The following is a 26,209-nucleotide window of genomic DNA, read 5'->3' as shown; positions in this document are numbered from 1 at the left end:
CCCTGGTATTCACTGGAAGTTGCTTTTAAAAAGGTGATTTGCCCTCTGGTCGTGTGTGCACCCTGACTAAACTCATCATCTAAAAATTCTCTCTCCCACGCTCACATAAACCGGGCCAAATGTGGTGACGTCCTTCTTTTCCCCCCCCCAACGGTTTGGGGTTTCGCAAGTCTGACTCATTAGTGCAACTACAAGCCAGTGGAAGACAAATTGCGAGGTTTGGGCCCACGGCGTGCCCCCTCGCTCTCTGGGCAGGACGGCCGGTGGGGAGACGGAGGGGTGGGTCATGGCTGAGTGGTCAGACAACAGCAAAACACCAGAGTCTCAGTCAGAACCACTAAACGCTGCTCGGTGCTTTATTGTGGTCAGACCTCGTATGCTGTAATGGCCAAGATCGGAAACAGTACCATATCAGATGGAATTAAACAGCATGTATATTTCAGTTCTCCCATGAAAACGCCACATCAGTCTCTCCTCACACGGCATAGTCAAACCGTTTAGCCGGTCATGCTGTTTTTCTGGATGGAACATAGAAAAGCTTATTTTTGTATGTTTGTTTGTGGCTTTAAATTATTGTCTGGGGTTGATTGTCTGAGGGCTTGACATATTGCACAAATTTGATTGGGTTTGTATTTTTAAATAAACATATGGGTAACCCTTTAGTTTAGGGTCCAATTCTCACTATTAACTAGCATATTACTAGGATATCGGCTGTTTATATTAATGCATTCGTCTGCTTGACCATATTCTACAATACCTGAACTTAACAACTACGTTACTAACTATTAATAAGCAGTAATTAGGCGTTTATTGAGGCAAAAGTAGTAGTTAATCAGTTAATAGTGAGAATTGGACCCTAAACTAAAGTGCGCCCATAATATGAAATGTTTATAAATAATTGTACATTTTAGGATTTAATTATATAATTATATTAATTATATAATCCCTGACACTATAGATGGGGTCACACATGTGTAACCCATACGTTAGGAATACAAATTTGGGTTTGTTTGTAACAATTTTTATGACCAGTTTACAGACATGTGATATATTTTTACCACTACTCAAAGACAAAGTCTTTCATAAAGTCTTTGATTATGAACCAAAAACGACTAGCAAAGTACCAGGCGTTAATATATGTGGAAGTTAACCTGACCTCACAAATTGGGCATAACCAGCCCAATCTCATGAGTACTATTTTACGAGATGGCGATTTTGTATAAGTTGGTATGATGTGATTCATATGATTTTTAGGAAAAGAAAGCATGAAGGTCCATTCGCTTTCACCGCAGGCCCCTAGAGCGCTCACACCAGTTGCACCGCCCTAAGGTGGGCCTGGTCCCAGTGCTGCTCAGCATATATCAGCATCTGGCATCTGTCAATGATGACATCGGCTCTATTTTTCCTATGGTTAAGAATACGCCATTTTTAAACATTGACATTTTTGTGCTGCCTAACACGGCCTAATTTTTATACCTAACACGGGTCTACAAACAAAAGAATATTGTAGTTCTTACTTGTAGTTCTGTTTGATTGGTTCTTATTGCCTGGACCAAAAATCCTGGTTCACTGAGCATTCACACTGTGAAAAAAAAAAAAAGTTTTATGACGTATAATTTGTGAAGGAACTTACAGAACATCCCAAACAATGCTGTGTTCTGGACCTAGTCCACATTTACACAGGTATTTTAATAGTAGTTTTTCCCTCCGTTTAAAAAAAAATAGAGGTCGACGATTCATCGGTTTTGCCGATAACTGATTGGATGAACAATCGGTTATCAGCTAAAATCCGCACCGATAGTTTTTCTGTGATGCATCCGTTGCTGGAGCGGCTGAGAAGGGTGCGCACGGTTATATCGCACGAGAGCGGCCTCTAGAGGTAAAATAACAACTATCACTGACGCCTCGTGTTGTTTATATTACCACGTGAGGCGGCGCTGCACAGAGAGCGCTCACACATCAGATGCACGTTTTAAAACACGACAGCAAAACGGTATGAATACAGAACACTACAGTACTTATTACATTAGCAGTACCTCAAGCAGTTAAAAAAATTTGATAAAAACACATGCAAGTCCGACCCAAATGGTGCATATATAAAATGAGTGATGTGAGAAAGCAAACTGAATCATCATGCTGCCGACAGAAACATAAACAAAGCAGAAGCGCATTCGTTTTTTATTAGATAATCGCCTTCTAAAAAAGCTGACTGTTTGGATTTGTATGAAATGGTAACACTTTACAATAATATTCCATTTGTAACATTAAGTAAGGTTAATAAATGCTGTGGAAGTATTGTTCATTGTTAGTATGTTAATTTCAACATTAAATTGAGTTTGAATTTGTAATTTATCTGGTAACCTTAGTTAATGCACTATGAACTAACATCAAAGTATCAAAGGTACAATTGTATACCTAGGAAATTTTTTTTATTGCTGGTTCTGTTTTGTTTTTTTGTTTTTTAGAAACTACGGTTGCAGTGTTGTCGTGTGGACAGTGAAACCGGAGATTTCTGAAAATGTTTCAGTGTCCGGATACTGCGTTTGTGTGTGGACGAATGGCAAAACCGCATAGAAAAAGCTACGGTTTTGAAAATACCCGTGTTCGTGTGGACAGGGCCTCTATGTGCTCACATAGCTACATATCATGGCATTTTGACCAGTTGAGAACTTGTGAAGAGCTTAGAAAATGTGTAAAGGAGTCAAAACAGTGGCAGGAATCCCTCCATCACACACACGAACAAAGATCTGCTGAGAGGAGACGCGGTACCGAAATATGATGGACATCACGACTATAACGAGAAAAAACAGCTGTCCCTTTTAGGGTCGCATCTTGTGACATCACATCCTGTTTTTGGTTCATTTAGGCCCCGTTTACACCTGGTATTAAGATGCGTTTTGGTCGATCGGATCACAAGTGGACGACACTAAACACAGGTGTAAACGGGGTCTAAAACATTTTGAACTTGTCCACCACTTCTAGAGGTAGTCGAGAACACATTAGATCAGATTGCTTTCATAGTGTAAACTTCCGTTGTGTAAATCAGGACAGAAGTGGTTTAAAGTGGACAAAAGAGACGGATAAAAAAACACCAGGTGTAAACGGGAATGTGTATCCCTCGACCGAAACAAATCTTAATACCAGGTGTAAACAGGGCTTCAGATGTTGTTGTGTTCATATTTCAGTCAAACCGCACCAGAGTTCATTTGGAAGTGGATCACGACCCGTCTTTTCAGATGGCAGCGTTCACACTTATCCAAATGAACCGCACTAACAGAGCAATTGCACCAGGGTTCATTTTAATCAAACATGTCAAGTGTTTGTCTTCCAACCCTGTCCAGAGCTTTCAATAGTGCCAAGAAAAAGACAACATTGATTTCCAAACATAGTGTTTTACTAATTGGATCACACTGCTGCTAAATAGAATTCGCTGTTTTCTAAAAGATGCTAAAGTTCAGAGAGGGGTGAAAGGAATCTGTATATTTTTGGTACTCTTCCATAATCATGTTTACACACTGCTGTGTCTACTTTTAGCTGCATGCAACAGCTTTCCGCTTTGGCTGTGTGGCGACTGGAGAGTTGACGTCAGAGCTCCGCAAACCCTTGCGATGTTCTGTAAATAGGATTGGGTTTTCTCCCTGCAACACCCAGCTTACTCACTGCCTGCTTCCTTGTCTGTGTGTGGTGCCACAGATACTGAGCAAACACAAAACACTTTTACAATTCACAGTTTGATATAACTTTACAACAATATAAAAAATAATACCACATACATCTTTATTATACCAACAAAACAAACAAATATAAATGCATGTCCCAGTTACACTTAATGGTGTTAAGTTAAATAAACATTACGTCAAACATACAAATCTATTTTGTATTTTTACATTAACTTTGTAATTAATGTTATATTTATTAAAACCTAAATCTCATCAAGTTAGTGTTTTTAAGCATTTTTACATGAATTGCAAAATAATAACTAAAGGCAATAAGAATTTAAGAAATATATTTTATATGTGAACTGATGTTCAGCTGTTCTTTTTAAAGGGTAACTAAACCCTAATGGTGTGACGCGATTCGCGCAAGTGATTTACATGTTAAGTCAATGCAAAGACATTCTGCGGCGCGAATGACGCGAATTGCCCGAGTTGAAAATCTGAACTTTGGCGGATATTCGCGCCGCGTTAACCAATCAAGAGCTTGCTCTAGTAGTGACAACAATGAGGAGAAAATCTGGTTTATATTAATCATATATTAATATCTGGTTCGGACAAGTGTGCATATGATTATCACTGTGATAACATTAAATGACATGAAACACAACCCAGTCTCTTTTTGTTAAATTAAAGTTTATGTATGATCAATAAGTATAAGTAAAAGGTATAAGAAGCTATGAAATAAAGCAAACAATTCAGTCAAACATTCAAAGTCAGTGCTAGTCGGCTACAACGGTAACGTAAAGTTAAAGCCTACAAATAAAAAAGTAATGAAACTTCACTTTGTCCTCAGCCTAAACAATTTGCCAGGGAACAAATTATAGATCCATGAGACCAAAGATCGTCCGTTACATCTACACAAGACGAATTATAGCTGGAGACGCCACAGAGACATCGGAGCCAGCGACAGACGGCAGAAGGACTGGCCGAGGAAAGGCTGCTCTCGCCGGGGTTAATGAGCGCTGAGCGCCGCTGATCGCCTGGATCTCACAACTCCAAAAACGCCAGATAAAATGTTCAAATAGGCACTCTTATTATAAATAAACCAGATTTGAGCTTTAAACAACTACATTATCGACTGAAAAAGTCTTAACTACGTTTTGTCACAGATTAACAGTAGTATTTTAACAAAAAAGACGTGTAAAGACAGCCCATGTCAGCCATTTCTCAACAAGACGAGCCGCTGGCAGAAGCCCCTCCCATGACGCAAATTTGCATCTGTTGTGAAGTGAATGTCACGCGCGAATGAAGCAAGTAAACTCAAAATGTTCAAGTGTCCAACTTTGCGCCAATAGCGCGTTCATTCAGACCGATTCATGAACGTGCATGAAAACAAGAGGTGGGATTTATTGCACAAACCAATCATATCCAGTCATAACCAATCATGTCCAATCATAGCGCAATGTAGACATTGCCTCCTCTCATGTGACCCCATTCATTCTCAATTACCCCTCACCATACCCACTGCACTCTTTAGGGGTCTATTAAAAGTCAATGGCCTCAGGGGAAGCAAGAGAGACATGGCTTCCCGCTGTCACTTTACCTGCAGGTGTCACTGTTGGACAGAGGTACTTTTAAAAAACAAGTAATTTATGTACTTTTTGATGTCACATTTTGTAATATTTGCGTTATTTTTGTTATATTCATCCATTTTTGTCATATCATCCATTATTTTGAGGAGGCACTGCCTCCCTTGCCTCCTCAGAGGAAGTTTACAGGATAAAACTGGAAAGCTTTTTGTGCGTTTTGGCCATTCATTTACATGGCAACCGTGTTTTGGGGGCCTAAAAATGCAAACTTTTGAAAATGGGTGTCGAAGTGCACGTTTTTGAAAACGATATTGTTATTGTCTCTGTGTAAACTAAACAAAACATGAACTTTTGAAAACGGTGACGTCATGCGCATGCGTGTTACGTGTTCAGTCTACAGGCGTGTAGTGTTTCTTTACTAAGTGACATCGCCATCTACTGGCCTGGCAGCAGAATACAGTGCTTTTAGTTGTTTTCATGGATCCGTGTGAACGGGATCATTTTGACAATGTTGTCATCTGTCCGGGAAAAACGTAAAGGAAAAAAAAATCTGTTTTTAGTACATCTTTGTCATGTAAACTTATGCTTAGTCTTAATACGATATCTCTTACTGTTAACAACCAAAATAATGAAATGTTTGGATCTGTTCCAGACTTCCATTAAAGGAACACGCTGACTTTTTGGGAGCTTATTCGCTGTATCCCCCAGAGTTATAAGTCCATACCATTCTCATCTCCATGCGTGCCATAACTCTGTCTGACCCACCCACCGGTAGCCTAGCTTAGCACAAAGACTGGAGGTAAATGGCTCCAGCTAGCCTACTGCTCAATAAGTTTACATAAAATTTACATGTTGTGATATGTATAGTTACATCGTGTACTAAGACCGATGGAAAATGTTCTAGATCGTTATGACTAGGCACGATACTCTCATTCCTGCGTAATAATCAAGGAACTTTAAGCTGTACCATGGGTGTAGCGGCGCAATGATATGCGCCGCTGAAAAATGATATGTGCCTGAAAATAGTCCCCAGCACGCTCTCTGTGCAAGCAGGTTGTCACGTTGGTTATGTTGACGGAAGTTAGCCTATTTTCAGGCTCAGTGTAATATCATTGCGCCACTGAGTGCTCATGGGACGGTAGCAAAGCTCTTGATTATTATGCAGGAATGGGAGTATAAAGTTCCTAGCCATATCGGCCTAGAAAATCACAACTTTTCATTTTCCGTCGGTCTTAGTACACAATGTAATTATACACATCACAACATGTAAATAGGAAAATGTTGGCGTTATTTTGTCACTTATTGAGCAGTAGGCTAGCTGGAGCCATTTACCTCCAGTCTTTGTGCTAAGCTAGGCTAGCGGTGGGAGCGTCAGACAGAGTTATGGCACGCACAGAGATGAGAATGGTATGAATGGACTTATCTAACTCTGGGGGGTACGGTGAATAGTCCCAAACATATTTGTTTAATGGCAAATTTGTGCAGTTACTGGGGAATTTTTTTCTATATATTATCAGGTGCTGTGTGAAAAAAAAATATATATATACACTCACCTAAAGGATCATTAGGAACACCATACTAATACTGTGTTTGACCCCCTTTCGCCTTCAGAACTGCCTTAATTCTACATGGCATTGATTCAACAAGGTGCTGAAAGCATTCTTTAGAAATGTTGGCCCATATTGATAGGATAGCATCTTGCAGTTGATGGAGATTTGTGGGATGCACATCCAGGACACGAAGCTCCCGTTCCACCACATCCCAAAGATGCTCTATTGGGTTGAGATCTGGTGACTGTAGGGGCCATTTTAGTTCAGTGAACTCATTGTCATGTTCAAGAAACCAATTTGAAATGATTCTAGCTTTGTGACATGGTGCATTATCCTGCTGGAAGTAGCCATCAGAGGATGGGTACATGGTGGTCATAAAGGGATGGACATGGTCAGAAACAATGCTCAGGTAGGCCGTGGCATTTAAACGATGCCCAATTGGCACTAATGGGCCTTAAGTGTGCCAAGAAAACATCCCCCACACCATTACACCACCACCACCAGCCTGCACAGTGGTAACAAGGCATGATGGATCCATGTTCTCATTCTGTTTACGCCAAATTCTGACTCTACCATCTGAATGTCTCAACAAAAATCGAGACTCATCAGACCGGGCAACATTTTTCAGTCTTCAACTGTCCAATTTTGGTGAGCTGCCAATTTTGGTACAATTTGCCAATTGTAGCCTCTTTTTCCTATTTGTAGTGGAGATTAGTGGTACCCGGTGGGGTCTTCTGCTGTTGTAGCCCATCCGCCTCAAGGTTGTGTGTGTTGTGGCTTCACAAATGCTTTGCTGCATACCTCGGTTGTAACGAGTGGTTATTTCAGTCAAAGTTGCTCTTCTATCAGCTTGAATCAGTCGGCCCATTCTCCTCTGACCTCTAGCATCAACAAGTCATTTTCGCCCACAGGACTGCCGCATACTGGATGTTTTTCCCTTTTCACACCATTCTTTGTAAACCCTAGAAATGGTTGTGCGTGAAAATCCCAGTAACTGAGCAGATTGTGAAATACTCAGACCAGCCCGTCTTGCACCAACAACCATGCCACGCTCAAAATTGCTTAAATCACCTTTCTTTCTCATTCTGACATTCAGTTTGGAGTTCAGGAGATTGTCTTGACCAGGACCACACCCCTAAATGCATTGAAGCAACTGCCATGTGATTGGTGATATATATATATATATATATAAATTAGTGTAAATAAAATTACTTAAATAAAATTTTTACTTCTTGATAATAAACAATAACTGAAATCAAATTAAATTAAATACACAAAAACGTATTTTATTTCAGTCAGTTGACAAGTGAACATCTCGTTTTTATTTAATTTACCTTGTACTAAAATAACCAAACCTGAAATAAAAGGTATTTTATTTATAAAAAAAATAAAATAAAATAAAAATGGTAAATGGTAAATGGACTGCATTTATATAGCGCTTTTAACAGACCTACGGCCATCCAAAGCGCTTTACATTTTTGCCTCACATTCACCCATTCACACACTCATTCACACACCGACGGCGGTGTCAGCCATGCAAGGCGCCATCCAGCTCGTCGGGAGCAGCTGGGGTTAGGTGTCTTGCTCATGGACACCTCGGCACTTGGTCAGGTGGAACCGGGGATCGAACCACCAACCTTCCCGTTGGTAGACAACCTACATGAACCACTGAGCCACTGCCGCCCAGCTTAAAAAGCTTAAAGGTGCAACGTGTAGTATTTATGAAGATCTATTGAAAGAAATGCAATATAATATACATAACTATGTTTTCAGTGGTGTATAAAGACCTTACATAATGTACTGTTATGTTTTTATTACCTTAGAATGAGTCATTTCTATCTACATACACCGCAGGTCCCCTTACAGTGAAGTCGCCATTTTGCGCCGTCATATTTCTACAGTAGCCCTAAAGGGACAAACTTCTCTACAGAACGCTAGTCACTCTCTTCTCTCTCAGACGACGACATCTTTGTCCTGTGTCGGCCACCGTAGCTTCTCTATGTGCTTCGTAAGGGAGGGGTGAGCGGTGGGCGATTGCAGTTCACAACCTCACCACCAGATGCCGCTAAAATTCACACACTACACCTTTAAATATCAACATAAAAACAAATTGAAAATATGATTAAAAATTATAATAATACATCATTGATACTAAAAATAACACTGTATTGAACTAAATTTGGAGAGATATGTCTAACCAGCTGAAAAAAAAATCATCTTAATCAGTGAAGTTGAATGATAAACGGTTCCCCAAACCAGAGCAAACAGGGTTACGGGGAGACAGTGATGAGCCTTTCTCTCACGTTTACAGATCGAGTCACTGTCTGCCACACAGACGCAGGGCGGGGGCGAATCACTCCAGATTAGGCCCCGCAATTAAAGCTCTTGACACACATTTTTGCTATTTTCTTCCATGCCATGCCCTGCAGCCCTCAGTCAAAAACAAACTCTTTTTGGAAGCTCTTCAGGGTTTTGCCCACCACAAAATGAAACCGCGCAGATCACATTTTACTGTACACGCGACCACCAACAACCTCGTTAGCGGTATTTCTCTGTTTATCTTGAGTTTCCATGCGCACAGCAGGGCCACAGTCATTCAGTCAAACACACACACACAGATAAAATGAAAATAAATGTACAGCTTTATCTGTGAAATTTAAATCAAACCTCTAACCCATCCAATGCACACTGGTTATGATAGGAGTCAGTGAGACAGAAATAATGTGTGGGTTAAACATGCTGAAGCAATAATCCTCTAATGTGTTCCATCTCTCATAAAGCGCTGTACCTGGTGCCACTCTGGCGACGCCTCCATCTCATACGAGCGCAAAACTCTCCCACACACACACACACACACACACTTCAGCGCCAACATACCTTCAAACATATAGTGCTAAAACTATCTAGCCGTGATCTACTGTTGATGTCTTCTACTGTATGGTTTCTCCCACATTTCACATATGGATGTTTCCCTAGATCTAAATGACATATACTATAACATTCAAAAGTTTGGGGTCGTTTTTTTATATTTCTGGAAGTCTCTTATGCTCACTAATATATTTGTTTGATCAAAAATACAAAGAACTGTTTTCTATTACAATGTAATTTATTCCTGGGATCAAAGCTGAATTTTCAGCATCATCACTTCAGAAATCATTCTGATATGAGGATTTGATGCTCAAGAAACATTTTTGATTATTATCAATGTTGAAAACAGCTGTGCTGTTTGATATTTCTGTGGAAACTGTGATTTTCTTCTTCTTCTAGGATTCATTGATGAATATTAAGTTCAAAAGAACAGCATTTTTTGAAACATAAATCTTTTGTAACATCATAAATGTCTTAACTGTCACTTTTGAAGTATTAACTTCATATAATTTCAATAACTTGCTTTGTTTTATAAAGCTGCATGTTGATAATTGAAGAAGAACACTCAGGTTCTATGGGGTTCTATATAGAATTCTAGGGTTCTTGGCTCAATTTTAAAGAACCCTTAATGCCAAAAGGTTCTATATAAGGAGAAATGTTTTAAATTATGATAATCCCCGGCTAGCTGTGCACGAGATGGAGGCAAAGAACCAGTGGTGAACCAGAAGCGGAGTGCATTCAAGATATTTAACACACAGCAAGCCGTGGATTATCCCGCTTATACCATGGTCATTTGCCAGCTTTGACAACTTAAAGCTGTTAAAAAATTTAGAATTTCCAAGGCACTCGAGTAGTGTAGAAAGAGTTAAAAAGCCTTTAATTTATCATGGCATTATTCATTTAAAGTCAGGTGACAAGTACACCTACGCGTTACGGCTTTATCAGGGTGTGAGTTTCAAAGGTGCACTCTAAAAAATGCTGGGTTAAAAATAACCCAAGTTGGGTTGAAAATGGACTAACCCAGCAATTGGGTTGTTTTAAGCAAACATTTAACCCAACTGCTGGGTTAAAACAACCAAAATGCTGGATGAAAACAACCCAATTGCTGGGTTAGTCCATTTTCAACCCAACTTGGGTTATTTTTAACCCAGCATTTTTTAGAGTGTGTACTTGTAACCTGTTTTTAAATGAATAATTCCATGATAAATGAAAGGCTTTTTAAAGGGAGGTTCACCCAAAAATGAAAATTAGCCCATAATTTACTCACCCCCAAGTCATCCTAGGTGTATATGACATTCTTCTTTCAGACGAACACAATCTGAGTTATATTACACAAGTCCAGGCTAATCCAAGCATTAGAATTTTATTCATAGTTGCTCTGTTTTTGAAGTCCATAAAAAGTGCATCTGTCCGTCAAATAACTGCTCCACGCAGCTCTGGGGTGTTAATAAAGGCCTTCAGAAGCGAATCGATGCGTTTGTGAAAGAAAAATATTCATATTTAAAACTTTATAAAGTAAACTTTCGGCCGACCGCCTTCCGTGGAAAAGTGTTGAATGTTGAAAGTGAAACTCAAGATGTGTGACGTCATGACGAGCGGACCTGGTCGCGTTAGTCTTTCGATCGGTAGGGGAACTTTCAAAAATTTTTCCATTTATTGAACAGGGAAGGCGGTCGGTCGAAAGTTTACTTGATACTTTGAGTGAGAACGGGTTGTAAGGGTGCTTTCACATCTCTAGTTCGGTTCATTTGGTCCGAACCAAGGGCAAACAACTATACATTGTAGCATTTTTCCGCTTTTTTGGTTCCTTTTCACAACACACTGATTCCTTTGGTCCGAACCAGTTGAAACAAACCAAAATGCAGTCAAATGACAACATCCACATCACTCATTGGCCATGGCGTATTTCCTAAACTGCGACTGCGCGGGCTGGTTTTGTCAATGGCCATAATCTAATACATTGTTTGTATACACCACAATATGCAAACAATACATTTCTATAATGAAGCGTGGATTCGGCTTGAAAACAACGTTCTAATGCTCTGCAAACGGCGAGCGCGCATCGCTCGTCACTTCAAGCGAAGATCACGCTGTTCTTGTGAGTTTTCGAAAGTTGGGACCTAATATGGTCATCAGACCAAATTTCTATGAGGCTCCGCCCCTCCTCACTACTCCAAGTTTGTCCGCGAGCTGCCATGCTAAAGTGCAAACTGTCAACAAACACTTCCTCATCCCATAACGGCAGCTGGTTTAGTCCAAAAATGATCAGTACTTTTTGCAGTTGGGTCTGTTCGAGGTCGTATCACGTTCTCACCACAAACGAACCGCTCCAGAGTTCGTTTGAAAGCGTACAGAGATCACCTCTTCAAGGAGCTCTCGGGACGCTTGTTTGGTCAGCTTTTGGTGCGCACCCGAGTACGATTGCTGCTTTCACACCTGACCAAACGAACCACACCAAAGGGGAAAACCAACTCTAGTACGATTCAACCCAACTAAATGAGGCAGGTGTAAAAGCACTCTAATGCTGTGTTCACACCAAACGCCAATAGAGAGTCAGGAGCGAGTGATTTCAATGTTAAGTCAATGGAAAGGTGTGTTGACACACGTCTGGAGGTCCTGCGGCTCGATGGACGCGATTCCGTCTCATTCACACGTCCAGTTCGCGTGAATGACGCGAATTGAGCGTCTTGCGCGAATGGTGCTTTTTGTGCATTTACGCGCTTAAAGCGAATTTATGTCTGACGCCTGAGTTGAAAAATTGAACTTTGCCGTCAATTCGCGCCGCGTTAACCAATCAGGAGCCTGCTCGCTGCTGTCACGTGGTAAAGTGACGTGATGAGAAACCCAGCATAATTTAAAAATACTACTATCGTGTCACAAAATGTAGTTTTAAGACTTTTTCAGGTGGGAATGTAGTTATTTAAAGCTCAAATCTTTGGTTTATTTATAAAAAAATGCGCCTTTTTAAAAAAAAATTATCTTGTGTTTTTGGAGTCGTGAGATCCAGGCGATCAGCGGCACTCAGCGCTCATTAACCCCAGCGAGAGCAGCCTTTCCTCAGCCAGTCCTTCTGACGTTTGCCGCTGGCTCTGATGTCCTGTAGTTGTTCGTCTTGTGTGGATCTAACGGGCGATCTTTGGTGTCATGAATCTACAATTTGTTGTCTGCAAAATCGTTTTGACTGAGGGCAAAGAGAAGTTTCATAACTTTATTTTTTAAGGATATTTAAATATATATGCAGTGAAGATAATGTAGGAGTTGCCTGGACCACATTTGTGGGGCTATTAATATTTAATATATATTTTAATGAAAATGAAAAGAGGTAGAGTGGTGTTTTATGACATATTTCTCCTGGAGCGTCTTGAACGTGCATCTATTTCGCTTCAAACGCTCGATTTATACACGCGCCCAATTCGCCGTGGACGCGCGAATGGATTCAAAATGTTCAAGCGTCCAACTAGACGCGATGTTGCTTCTATTTCTATTTTCACTCTATTCACCTTTGGTGTGAAAGCACCCTAATACTTCAATGTTTAATAGGTTATTTACTTTTTTGAGACAGTATGTTTACCAGCTGTTAAATTCCTAAAATGTAATGTAAAATAAAAACAAAATGAATGAATTGAAACTAAATCTAATGATCCCATGATGGGAACCCCTAAGGTTCTGTATGAAGCGCCTGACGGAACCCTTTAAGGTTCTTTATAGAATAATTTCTTCTAGTGAAAATAAAGTACAAATAAATCACAGAAAGCACACAGTTGTTCTTAAACATCTATACAGTAAGATCAACCTTGATATTTCAAAGAGTACTGTGATTAATTTCAGTGGAGTAATGTAATATCTGCCCTTCAGATGTGCTTCACTGATACCCGTCACACTGAAGAGTCTTGTGTGTGTGTGTGTGTGTGTGTGTGTGTGTGTGTGTGTGTGTGTGTGTGTGTGTGTGTGTGTGTGTGTGTGTGTGTGTGTGTGTGTGTGTGTGTGTGTGTGTGTGTGTGTGTGTGTGTGTGTGTGTGTGTGTGTGTGTGTTTCAGGTCTGTTTTCTCAGTTGTTTGTGGTGCTGCTGACACCAGCAGAAGCAGGTAATGCTGCTCTGTCCTGTCTGTTTTACATTAGCTTTCATGGTTACTTGACTGTTCTACATTTAAGAGGATTTTTTTTATGTGAAATTGACCCCAGGAAACCTTTTTCATCTGGCAGAATGCATTTTTCTCTCCTTAATTTGAAATGCTTGATCTTCCTGTGCGTGTTAGGCGGCATCAAGAGAGGCCCTGTATTTATGGGGGAAACGTGCATGTTTCCCATATTTTAAATCACACCTTTGAAATCCCGTCATAAGGCCTGCTCACTTAACCCATAACTCTTTCCAACTCAGAGAGCTGATTTACGGTTCTTACAGAAGTGAGACCAGGACCAGGCATTTTCAATAAGCAAGCTGGGACGCACAAGCCCAGGTTACGTATACATCACTCATTATATATACAGCGGGTCATTGTAATTTGAGACTGAAAATGGTTTAACCTGTTAATTTCAATTTTTAAGGTCACCACTGAACACCTCAGGCCTCAGTAACCCCAAAGACATTGAGGGACCACCATAGCAGGACTCGTCCACCCCAGTACTCAGATTAGTCGTATAATATTGTGTTGGTCCCTCTTTTACTGCCTAAACAGCCCTGACCCGTCGAGGCATGGACTCCACTAGATCCCTGAAGGTGTGCTGTGGTATCTGACTTCAAGATGTTAGCAGCAGATCCTTTAAGTCCTGCAAGTTGCGAGGTGGGGACTCCATGGATCTGACTTGTTTGTTCAGCACATCCCACAGTTTCAATGCCTTCACAAGAACTTTAGAGTTCATTCTGTATATTTTTAACTTAATTCATTTAACTTTTTAACTAATAGGTAACTTAGCAATGGTTATTGGTTTGTAATCATATTTTAAAAATTAACAAAAATAAAGTACTAAATTAAATACATTTATTCCTCAACAAGGCACAGAGTTTGAGGAATCATTCACGTCTGTAGAATTTAGAAATTTCAATATTTAAATAACCGCAACCTCCTGGGTGCCACTGTCCTCGTACGGGGACATTATATTATATACACATTAATATGCAAATTAGAGACAGTGTATAGATACATTGCATTGAATGGGAAAACCCATGTTAGGCCATTTTACCCAAATAATGCATTTGTAAATACTTGATATACCAAGTAAAATGGTATATCAATTAATTACGTTATATCGTTCATAACGTAGTTGAGAATCATCTTTAAACAAAGTTTGGTAAAAAAAAATAAAAAATTTATCCAGAAACCTGAAAACTGATTGATGAATGAAAAAAAATCCCATTGTTTTTGCCTATACATGTCATTTCATGTCATTTTATTTTTTAAACAACTGGCCTCTTACGAAGACATAGCATAACATGAATAAAATATAATTTTTCACAAAAAAACATTTAATAAATAAATAAATATGTTTCTTGTGCAATGACTTGACAAAAAACTAAATTCAAAAGATTTTATTTTCCTGGGTCTTGGGAGGTTAAAATAAAAATATATTTCAACATTTTCTAAAAAACATTTTCTTTTATATTTGAATTTAATTGCATTATATTTAAAATATTTCAAGGTTGAAAGTTAGATTATCTAGAAGACTATCTAAAAAATGTCTGGCCTTAACTTTAAACTAAACTTTAACTAAACTAAATATCACAATGCACATATAATAATCACATCACATTCAATATTTTGGTGGCATTTTTTCCTGTTCTACATACTATAATACTTACTATAGGATACTAACACTGAATCTAACCCTGAACTCAACCTTAACCCATGTATTTGATTTATATTGCTCTGTACTTTCTTGGGTAACCATTATTTTTGTAAGGAAGAAATCTGAAATAAATAAATAACAAGGATTTCTTATAACAGGTCTGAATAGAGGGTTACAGTGTAGTTACCTAAGAAAGCACTGGCAATATAAGGTCACTACATGGGTTAAGGTTAGGTTTAGTGGCAGGTTCAGGGTTAGTAGCTAGTTATAACTCAGTTATTGTAGGCCTAATTGTTATAATAAGTACAAACATGTGGAGCAGGACTACAGACCCGGGGTGGCCATCGGGAGACTCAGGAGACTTCCCGGTGGGCCGCTCTGCCCGCTCATAAACTGGGCCGGCAGACTCGCCTGCTTTCTCTTTATTTTTTCTGTATTTCTATATGTGTTAAGTTAATGTGTGACTGATATAACACAGCTAATTACAATAGATTTGAATTTAAATCAGCGCATAATCATCAGACCGCGCATTAAAGGGATAGTTCACCCAAAAATGAAAATCAGCCCATGATTTACTCACCCTCAAGTCATCCTAGGTGTACATGACATTCTTCTTTCAGACGAATAAAATCTGAGTTATATTAAAAATGCCCTGGCTCATCCAAGCTTTATAATGGCAGTGAAGGTTGCTCTGTTCATAAAAGTGCATCTGTCCATCATATAACTGCTCCACACGGCTCCGGGAGTTAATAAAGGCCTTCTGAAGCGAAGTGGCACATTTGTGTAAGAAAAATATTCATATTTAAAACTTCATAAAGTAAATTATCTAGCTTCTGGGCGATCATAATCCGTATTCAACTTAGGGAAAAAGTGTTACGCTATACGTCTGATGACATTGCTCTTCATACGTACCGTAAGCATTTTGAACTGCGGGAGGCGCGGGCGCTTGAATCTACACTTCAAGTCAGGTTAAGTTGCTGATTGGAAATATGAAATTTAATTGTGAGTTCGGCAAGCAGTTTTGAGATTTTAGTATTCCCCTCATTCAAATAGAGAGGACTTGTACCCAGGGGCGGTTCTAGACTCTTTTTAGGGGGGCTTCAGCCTTAACTTCTGCCCCAGCCCCCCTCAAATAATGTGTGATTAACCTTTTAAAGCATTTGAAACTGGCGGGAGGCTTCGGCTTCGTCCTGTCTTTTAGTCAGCGTGTTCTTCAATCCGCAGTGGCGCCGGGCAGAGCGCACGTCAGAAGCATGTGTGTGCGTTCATCTGAGCCATTGGTCTGTCATCGCTCGTCAATGTCAAAATATTCGAGAAAACCAATCAAATCAGAGTAGGCGGGCTTTATGTTCACACAGAATCTGCCGAGGCTAAACGCGAATTTTAGCAGCATGACTCGACGTCAAGTGAGAGAAATGTAAGCTAAGACTCTGCTTCTTTAAGTCAGAAATGTTAAACAAAGACAAAAATATTCAGGCAAATGAATAGCCTACACTTTTGTCTAATTTCGCCAATTTGAATTGAAAATAGGCCAATGTGATTCATAATGTAATTAACAAACAAGAAATATTAACAAAACCGTTTTCTTCAGATTAGGCATAAGATTAATAATGAATGTGTAAATATTGTAAATTAAAGGTCCCGTTTTTCGTGTTTTTTTGAAGCTTTGATTGTGTTTACAGTGTGCAATATAACGTGTTCATGTTTCATGTGTAAAAAAACACAGTATTTTTCACACAATTTACTTATCTGTATACCGCTGTTTTCACTGTCCTCAAAACGGCCTGAGAATTTCCTCGTTCTATGAAGTCCCTCCTTTAGAAATACATAACGAGTTCTGATTGTGCCAGCAGTTCCTGTGTTGTGATTCGACAGCAGCTTAGCACACGTTGCCCGGGAAGGTCACGCCTCTTACCATAACGGGGAGATGAACGCGCTCAAACTACAGCCCCTGAAGGCCAAACAAAGGTGATTTGACTCCGGGATGAAAATAACAGCGTCTGAACGACAAACGCAACCAAACCTAACCGAACGCAACACTTCCTCTTCTCCACGAGGGAGCAACAAGACCACGCCCCCTTTTTCGCGTACTCTTGTGGGCGGAGGTTAGTCGACAAACTGTTCTACTGACGTAATTAAAGCAGGATGTACATGGATGTAGTCCAAACCGGCCGTTCGCTGTAGGCTTTGAAAGGGAACTTCTATTAAATAAAATATCTCGCTTGGCATTGAACTTTGAGCTTTATAATTTTACAGGTATTATTTATGCTCTAACAGCAACATTACACACTAACGTCTCGGTTACGTATGGTAACCCTCGTTCCCTGAAGGAGGGAACGGAGACGTACGTCGGACGTACCGACGAATTGGGATCACTTCTGGGAGCCCCTATCAGCTTCGAGCTATCTAGAACCGGCCAATGAACAATTGGCGTGCGAGATTTGCATCTCGCGCTCCGCCCCGCGCCGCGGGTATAAACAGGAAGCAAGAGCGAATGCACGCTGTTTTTCACTGAGGAGCCAAACGTAGTGGCTCAACCTGCAGTGATGGTACAGCAACTGTGGCGACGGGACGTACGTCTCCGTTCCCTCCTTCAGGGAACGAGGGTTACCATACGTAACCGAGACGTTCCCATTCAGTCGGTCACGTTCGACGTACGTCAGACGTACCGACGTATTGGGATCCCCTATGGAAAACGCCATAGTTACTACCACTTCCAGCGCCCAGCGATGAGCCCCACAGACCCCGATCTGATGCGGGCGGGAAAGTTCACGCAGGGAGAGTCAAAGCTGCTGTTCCGCAAGACCCACTCAGCTGACTGTATTGGATAACGCTGGGAAAGCGTGCCTGTGAAGGCAGCTGCGGAAGCCACATCATGCCCAGAGGGAGTTACCATGTGGAGAATACACGTATGGGCTGGCCGTGGGCAGCACAACATACGGAAGTCCCAGGGGTGGCCCCGGCCAATTAGGAGGGAGACAACACGTACCTGGGACGGCAGAGGGAACTCTGCCGAGGGAAAGACACGGGCTCGCCGTAGGGAGCCGTACCGTGGAAGAATACACATATGGGACCGCCGTGGGGGTCACTACATATGGAACCCAGCCTAACACAAGTTCCACCAATGCATTCGAGTGTTAGACCTGGCGTTGAACGCTCCGCCACGTCCGACAGCCGCGGGTTGCGGAGGACTCAACAGGGTTCGCCGTTCTGGGGAAATCGACTGGAGCAAAATAAGCGCACGCATCCGTCTACCATAGGGGAGGGAATGGCGCAGCAAGCCGACACTAGAACGGGCACTTCGGTGTTACTGACTATGGGAAGTGAGCACACAGGAAGAAACCGGCTCTACACGGAGGCTATAGAATCTAGCGAACGTGTTAGGTGTCGCCCAGCCCGCAGCTCTACAAATATCTGTCAGCGAGGCGCCACGAGCCAGCGCCCAGGAAGAGGCAACACCCCTAGTGGAGTGGGCTCTTAACCCGAGCGGGAAGGGCACGTCTTGGGACTGATAAGCCAAGACGATGGCATCCACTATCCAGTGGGCCATCCTCTGCTTGGAGACAGCCTTTCCCTTCGGCTGTCCTCCGTAACAGACGAAGAGCTGCTCTGAGGTCCTGAAGCTTTGCGTTCTGTCCACGTAAGTCTGGAGAGCACGGACGGGACAGAGAAAAGCTAGGGCTGGTCTGCCTCCTCCGAAGGCAGCGCTTGCAGGCTCACCACTTGGTCCCGGAAGGGAGTAGTGGGAACCTTGGGCACATATCCAGGCCGGGGTCTCATGATCACATGAGAGTTACCGGGCCCGAATTCCAGGCACGATTCGTCGACCGAAAATGCCTGCAGGTCCCCTACCCTCTTGATGGAGGCCAACGCAGTCAGGAGTATTGTCTTTAACGACAGAATTTTCAACTCAGCTGACTGCAGAGGCTCAAAGGGTTCTCTCTGTAGTGCAGTTAGCACCAGAGTTAAGTCCTAAGAGGGTATGGAGGGAGGACGAGGCGGATTTAATCTCCTCGCTCCCCTAAGGAACCTGACGATTAGATCGTGCTTACCTAGAGATTTTGCATCTACGAGCTCATGATTAGCGGCGACATAGACTTTGAGGCTGGAGGGAGACAGCCTTCGTTCCAACCCATCCTGTAGAAAGGTAAGCACAGATGCGACCGAACATCTTCGGGGGTCTTCTCGGCGAGAAGAGCACCAATCGACGAACAGGTTCCACTTCAACGCATAGAGGCGCCTCGTAGAGGGGGCTCTAGCGGAAGTGATGGTGTCAACTACCGCTTTCGGTAGGTCACCTAGAACCTCCGCGTCCCATCCAGGGACCAAACATGGAGTTTCCAGAGGTCCGGATGCGGGTGCCATAGGGTGCCCCGTCTCTGAGTCAGGAGGTCCTGCCTCAGAGGAATGGGCCAGGGAGGTGCTGTCGCAAGGAGCACTAGTTCCGGGAACCAAGTCCGGTTGGGCCAATACGGAGCGACCAACAGGACCTACTCCTCGTCCTCCCTGACTTTGCACAGTGTCTGCGCAAGAAGGCTCACTGGGGGAAACGCATACTTGCGTTCTTCCCGGGGCCAGCTGTGGGCCAGGACATCCGACCCGAGGGTCCCCTCGGTCAAGGAATAAAACCACTGACAGTGGGTCGTCTCTGGGGAGGCAAACAGGTCTACCTGTGCGGGCCCGAAACGACTCCAGATTAGCTGGACCGCCTGGGGATGGAGTCGCCATTCTCCCGGAAGCACCTGCTGACGTGACAGCTCATCGGCCGCACGATTGAGCAGGCCCGGAATGTGAACGGCACGAAGCGACCTCAGATGCTTCTGACTCCATAAGAGGAGATGGCGGGCGAGTTGCGACATGCGACGGGAGCGTAGACCACCCTGTTTGTTGATGTACGCTACGGCCGCAGTGTTGTCCGTCCGGACCAGAACGTGCTTGCCTCTGAGCGGCACTTTGAAGCGGCTGAGTGCAAGACGAACTGCTAACAACTCGAGGCAATTGATATGCCATTGCAGTTGAGGCCCCGTCCACAGACCCGAAACTGCAAGCCCGTTGTACGTGGCACCCCAACCCGTGGATGAGGCATCCGTGGAGTGCCAACGGAGTGCCTGGACACTTGTTCTAGGGGGACTCCCGCCCGGAGAAACAGAGGGTCCGACCACGGGCCGAAGGTTTGGCGGCACCTCGGAGTCACTTGGACGCGTAGAGGGAACCGCTGTGCCACGCCCATCTCGGGACTCGATCGTGTAGCCAGCGTTGAAGCGGTCTCATATGAAGCAATCCGAGCGGCGTTACTGCGGCTGCGGATGCCATATGCCCCAGGAGCCTCTGAAAATGTTTCAGTGGTACCGCTGTCCTGCCTTTGAACGAATTCAAGCAGTTCAACACTGACTGGACGTGCTCCTCTGTGAGGCGCGCTGTCATGGCGACCGAGTCTATCTCCATACCGAGAAAAGAGATCCTCTGTGTGGGACAGAGTTTGCTCTTCTCCCAGTTGACCCGAAGTCCCAACTGGCTGAGGTGACTGAGCACCTTGTCCCTGTGTTCGCACAACTGCTCTCGTGACTGGGCAAGAATCAGCCAGTCGTCGAGGTAGTTGAGGATGCGAACACCATGCTCTCTCATGGGAGCAATGGCCGCCTCCGCAACCTTCGTAAAGACGCGGGGCGACAGGGACAGGCCGAAGGGTAAGACGCGGTACTGATATGCCCGTCCCTCGAACGCGAAGCGTAGAAAGGGCTGGTGTCGAGGGAGAATCGAGACATGAAAGTACGCGTCCTTCAGGTCGATCGCTGCAAACCAATCTCGGGGACGGATGCACCTGAAGATGCGCTTCTGCGTTAACATCGTGAACGGCAGCCTGTGAAGGGACCGGTTCAGGAATCGCAGGTCCAAGATCGGTCGTAACCCGCCGCCTTTCTTGGGTACAATGAAGTATGGGCTGTAGAACCCGGACCTCATATCAGCTTGAGGGACCGGCTCCATCGCGTCCTTCGCCAGTAGGACAGCAATCTCCGCCCTGAGCATGGGGGCGTTCGCCTCCACTACAGTCGTGAAGTGAACGCCCCTGAACTTGGGGGGACGCCGGGCGAACTGAATCGCATAGACGAGTCTGATGGTACGGATGAGCCACCGAGACGGGCTGGGAAGCGCTAGCCAGGCTCCCAGACTCCGAGCAAGGGGGACCATCGGCACCACAGACGTACCCGCACCGGGGCAGCGAGGCGGAACGCAGGGATCCGGCTCGGACGGCATGGGAGCGGCCCGAAGCGGGATCTGAGTGTGCTGTGCAACACTTACCTGCATCCGCGGAGGGGGCGTGCGAGTGTGGGGAGGCCGCTTGTGTGCGTCCCGACAGCCGGCGTCCCCTGCTGGCGAAGGGAGAGGTACTTGAGGGTGGCGAGGCATGGGAGCGTCGACCACCACCAAGCGCGCTCTCTTGGCACCCAGAGATATTGGAAACTGCTCTTTTATTGATGTTTTGGGTGCCACTGGCACTGGGACCAGCGGCGGAACAGAAAAACAAAAGATTTTCCCCTGGCCCTCCTCCGGGGGAAGGAGTGGTGCTGCAGCCATCTCCCTCAGAGCAGTCTCCTCCATCTCTGGGCGGCCCGTCTCAGGGTCGCTTGCGACGACGCTTGCCACCTGGCTTGGCAGCGGCCTGAGCGGGCTGGACATCCTTCCCACGGCCGGCCCCACGCCGTCGGCTGGTGGAAGGCTGCTGCGGTGCCTTGGCGGGGGCGGGGGCGGGTGGACGTCCTCGGCGACGAGTAGTCGGAGGTGCTGCCGCCGGCGGCGGGGTGGAGGCAGCAGCGGGCCGCCGGGGCAGGATGTGCTTTATCGCCTCCGTCTGCTTCTGGACGGCCGAGAACTGTTGGGCGAAGCTCTCGACCGCGTCGCCGAATAACCCAGCTGACGAGATGGGGGAGTCCAGGAACCGATATTTATCGGTCTCCCTCATATCAGCCAGGTTAAGCCAGAGATGCCGCTCCTGGACCACAAGTGTGGACATCGCCTAACCGATGGCACGGGCGGTGACTTTCGTCACCCGGAGGGCGAGGTCCGTCGCCTCCGGAGCTCCCGGAGGAGCTCTGGGTCAGGCCTACCCTCGTGCATGTCAAGGAGTGCTTGGGCCTGGTGGACCTGAAGCAACGCCATGCCATGCAAAGCGGACGCAGCCTGTCCGCAGGCCTTGTAAGCCTTCCCGGTCAGACCGGAAGAGAACTTACAGGCCCGGGACGGGAGACGCGGGGCACCGCGCCAGTTAGAGGCGGTCGCCGGACACAGTTGCATCGCGACGGCGCGCTCCACTGGCGGGATCCCCACGTAACCCTTGGCTGGCCCGCCGTCGAGGGTAGTGAGGGGGGAGGAGTCACTCGGCCGGTTTCTGGCAGAAAAAGGTGCCGTCCACGACCTTGTGAGCTCCTCATGCACCTCCGGGAAGAAAGGTGTCGGGGCAGGACGCTGAGAACCAGCGCGACCCACCCCGAGGAACCAATCGTCCAACCTAGAGGGTTCGGGACACGGTGGAGGGTTCCACTCGAGCCCAACCCTTTCGGCGGCCCGGGCAAGCATAGCAGCCATCTCAGGGTCCGGGGCAGCCGTTGCCACTCTCCCAGAGGGAGGCAGTACGACTGACCCTTCATCCCCCGAGGACTGAAACTCCCCCTCCGATGCAGTGATCGACATCTGTTCGTCCGCTGGAGCTCCAAAAGTCACCACTGGTCTCCCGTGGGAGGGTCCAGCGGGTTCTCTCGGAGGCTCTACCGGCTGTTGAGCTGAGGGATTAGGGGCCTGCGGAGGATCGCTCGGCGGGTTTGCCCTAAACGTAATCCTCAGATCACCCTGGCCATCCAAAGAAGCAGGTCCACCCGGGTTAGGGGTAGACCTAGTTCGTGGGATGGGTAAGGGGACTCCCCCAGCCCGGAGGTAGGAGAGTCTAGATCTTAGCTCCGAGATAGTCATGTTCCCGCAGTGGGAACATGAACTATCCACAAACGCCGCCTCAGCGTGCTGTGTGCCCAAACACGTGAGACAGCGATTGTGACCGTCAGCAGGGGACAGGGAACGACCGCATCCAGAAACGCACGGGTGGTAAGACATCTTGAAAAAGACGGCACGTCACCCGTGAAGCTCTTTTTGTGAGGAAACGCTCTGTGCTGAAGCACTCAGGGGGAAACGCGACAGCGCACGGGATTGTGTGCAGCCCGTGCCTGTACTCAAAACAGGGAAAACGCCCAACCAGACCAACAGAAATTTGTTGCTGTGAAAACAGCAGTTTTCTCTGTACCACAGAGGCAGCAGATGAGTCTTCCGCGATCCCGCTCGAATGTGCCGTCTCTCCAACACGCGTTTCTCCTCTTCTCCGGTTCTTCTTAACTCCTTTTAGTATTGCTGATAGCAGCGAACTCAATATTGAGCGGTCTTCGATTGCCGTTTGTCTCCGAAGTGAATGACAGCGTGCATTCGCTCTCGCTTCCTGTTTATACCCGCGGGGCGGAGCGCGAGATGCAAATCTCGCACGGCAATTGTTCATTGGCCGGTTCTAGATAGCTCGAAGCTGATAGGGGCTCCCAGAAGTGATCCCAATTCGTCGGTACGTCCGACGTACGTCGAACGTGACCGACTGAATGGGAACTAAAGTTTGAAAAATGGGATCACGAAGAACAGGACCTTTAATATTATTCCATTTGTAGCCTTCAGTAAATAAATAAAAAAGCTCAGCTATTTCAGCCTTGGGCATAAGATTAGTAATGAATGTGTTTATTTTGTGAATTAATTTAATAAACTTAAAACTTTAATAAAACAGTAAATTAACGTGTCTAAGAAAAGTATTCATAAAACATATAAATATCAGTATGTTAATATGTAAACCATATTTACTTTCTTCTCTGACGAAAATGGAAAAACTATATCAGTTAAAGCTCAGCGTTAGGAGGGGAAGAGACTGGGCAAGAGAAAAACAGAAAAAAGAGATGTGGAGATAAGAAAGACAAATAATCTACTGCCCAATGACATGGTTTTCAAGCTACTGTTATCTAATTTTTTGGCCTTCAGAACATCTTAAAATATACATATGTAGATCAGAGAAATAAACATTTTCTCGGGGGAGCTTTATAAGCCTGTGGATATGCATGTTAGTAAGCTACTAGTTAATAGTGCAATTTGGACCCTAAAATACCCTCGCTGGGGGCTAAGCCCCCCTAAAATGAATATCCTAGAACCGCCCCTGCTTGTACCTAAATAGCTGGCCGGAGGCTTTGCAAATATGGCAGCCTAGTGAGATGGTGGTCCAGTGGGTTAAACCATGGAACTGATACGCAGAAGGTTGTTGGTTCGATCCCAGCAGTCACCACCAGTGTGTCCTTTAGCAAGGCACTTTACTCCACGTTGCTCCAGGGGGATTGTCCCCTTAATAAGGTCCCTGTAAGTCACCTTGGATAAAAGCGTCTGCCAAATGCATAAATGTGGTGAACAGACTGTTATTGAAAGGGACTTTGCTTTAGTACATTTATGCATTTGGCTTTCACAGTGTGTTTGGGTTTTGTTCATGTCATGTTCATTGTCTTGTTTCCTGGTTTGTCATGTGATTCCATTGTGCCCTCATGTGATCATGTGTTTCCCTTGTCCTCTTGAGTTCGGTTGTCATTAGGCTTGTTCGACTTCACCCAGTGATGCGCAGACCGATTGGCGGCTGACTTGAAGCAGTGCATGCCGGTTAGGAATTTTGTCCGACGTGAGGCAGCGGCGACGCCATGTGACAGCGAAGTATGGCATCAAAGTACCCGCAAGAGCGATTCGAGAACAGCCGCTAATACAGCCGGTGCAGTTTCTCCAGAGCAGCTGCACGGACTCTGATGACGACACAACTGTTTCACGATTGGCCGGCTTCACCGCATGACAGCGATCACGTGTGTTTCGAGGTTTATTCTAAAACCTTCAGCTCCACCAATGCTCACAAATCTGTTTTTTTAATTCCCTCGGTCGCGCCGGCCCGATCGGCTCTCTTTTTTTCTTATCAGTGCCAAAGAGACTCAAATAACTGTCATTTTTTATCATTCAGGCAAGTGTTATACATCATTATAATCTGTTAAGCTTCTTTTTTTGTGTACAGTCACAATAAAAACAAAATGTTTACTAAATAAAGAAAACAAACATGATGCGTGATCTGCAGTTCATTCAGATAGTCTTCAGAAAAGGAACTCTAGCTTAGTGAATACTTGTCTCACAAACATGAGACATATGTCTAAAGAAACGCTGAAATGTCAGGTTTTAAACAATGTAAACCAAATCGAAAACAAATATTCTGTGTTTATGTAATCTGGTTGAAAAGCGATAGATGTCAGTCCCCCGAGAGCCACTTCATTAGTGCTAATGCGACCACGCCCATGGATCGCGCGTTCTATTGAGATTCAAATACTGAAGAATCAGAGTCAACGCCCACATCAACTCATACAAACACATCAAGTGAAGCGCTGTAATGTTACTTCAGCTACATTGTTTTGAGACGTTGAGGAATAATCCTGGATTTATTCTGCTCATGAAAATCTGTTCATTTCTAAGAGCAAAGGATTCCGCCGCTGATTGTAAGGTAAGTTTATTCTGTTAATATTCATCTGTGAATATTAAATGCAAAAAGACCATTTAAATATTAATCCTGTTGCAACATTAAATGTCATACACACAAGACTGTTTAGACAAGATTTATTTGGCTTGTTTTGGACAGATTATAACGTGTTTATTGTAAAAGAGCCTATGTGTC

The sequence above is a fragment of the Gobio gobio genome (genome assembly GCF_949357685.1).
Source record: "Gobio gobio genome assembly, chromosome: 15".
NCBI classification, from domain to species: domain Eukaryota; kingdom Metazoa; phylum Chordata; class Actinopteri; order Cypriniformes; family Gobionidae; genus Gobio; species Gobio gobio.
This window is presented reverse-complemented; position numbering follows the sequence as displayed.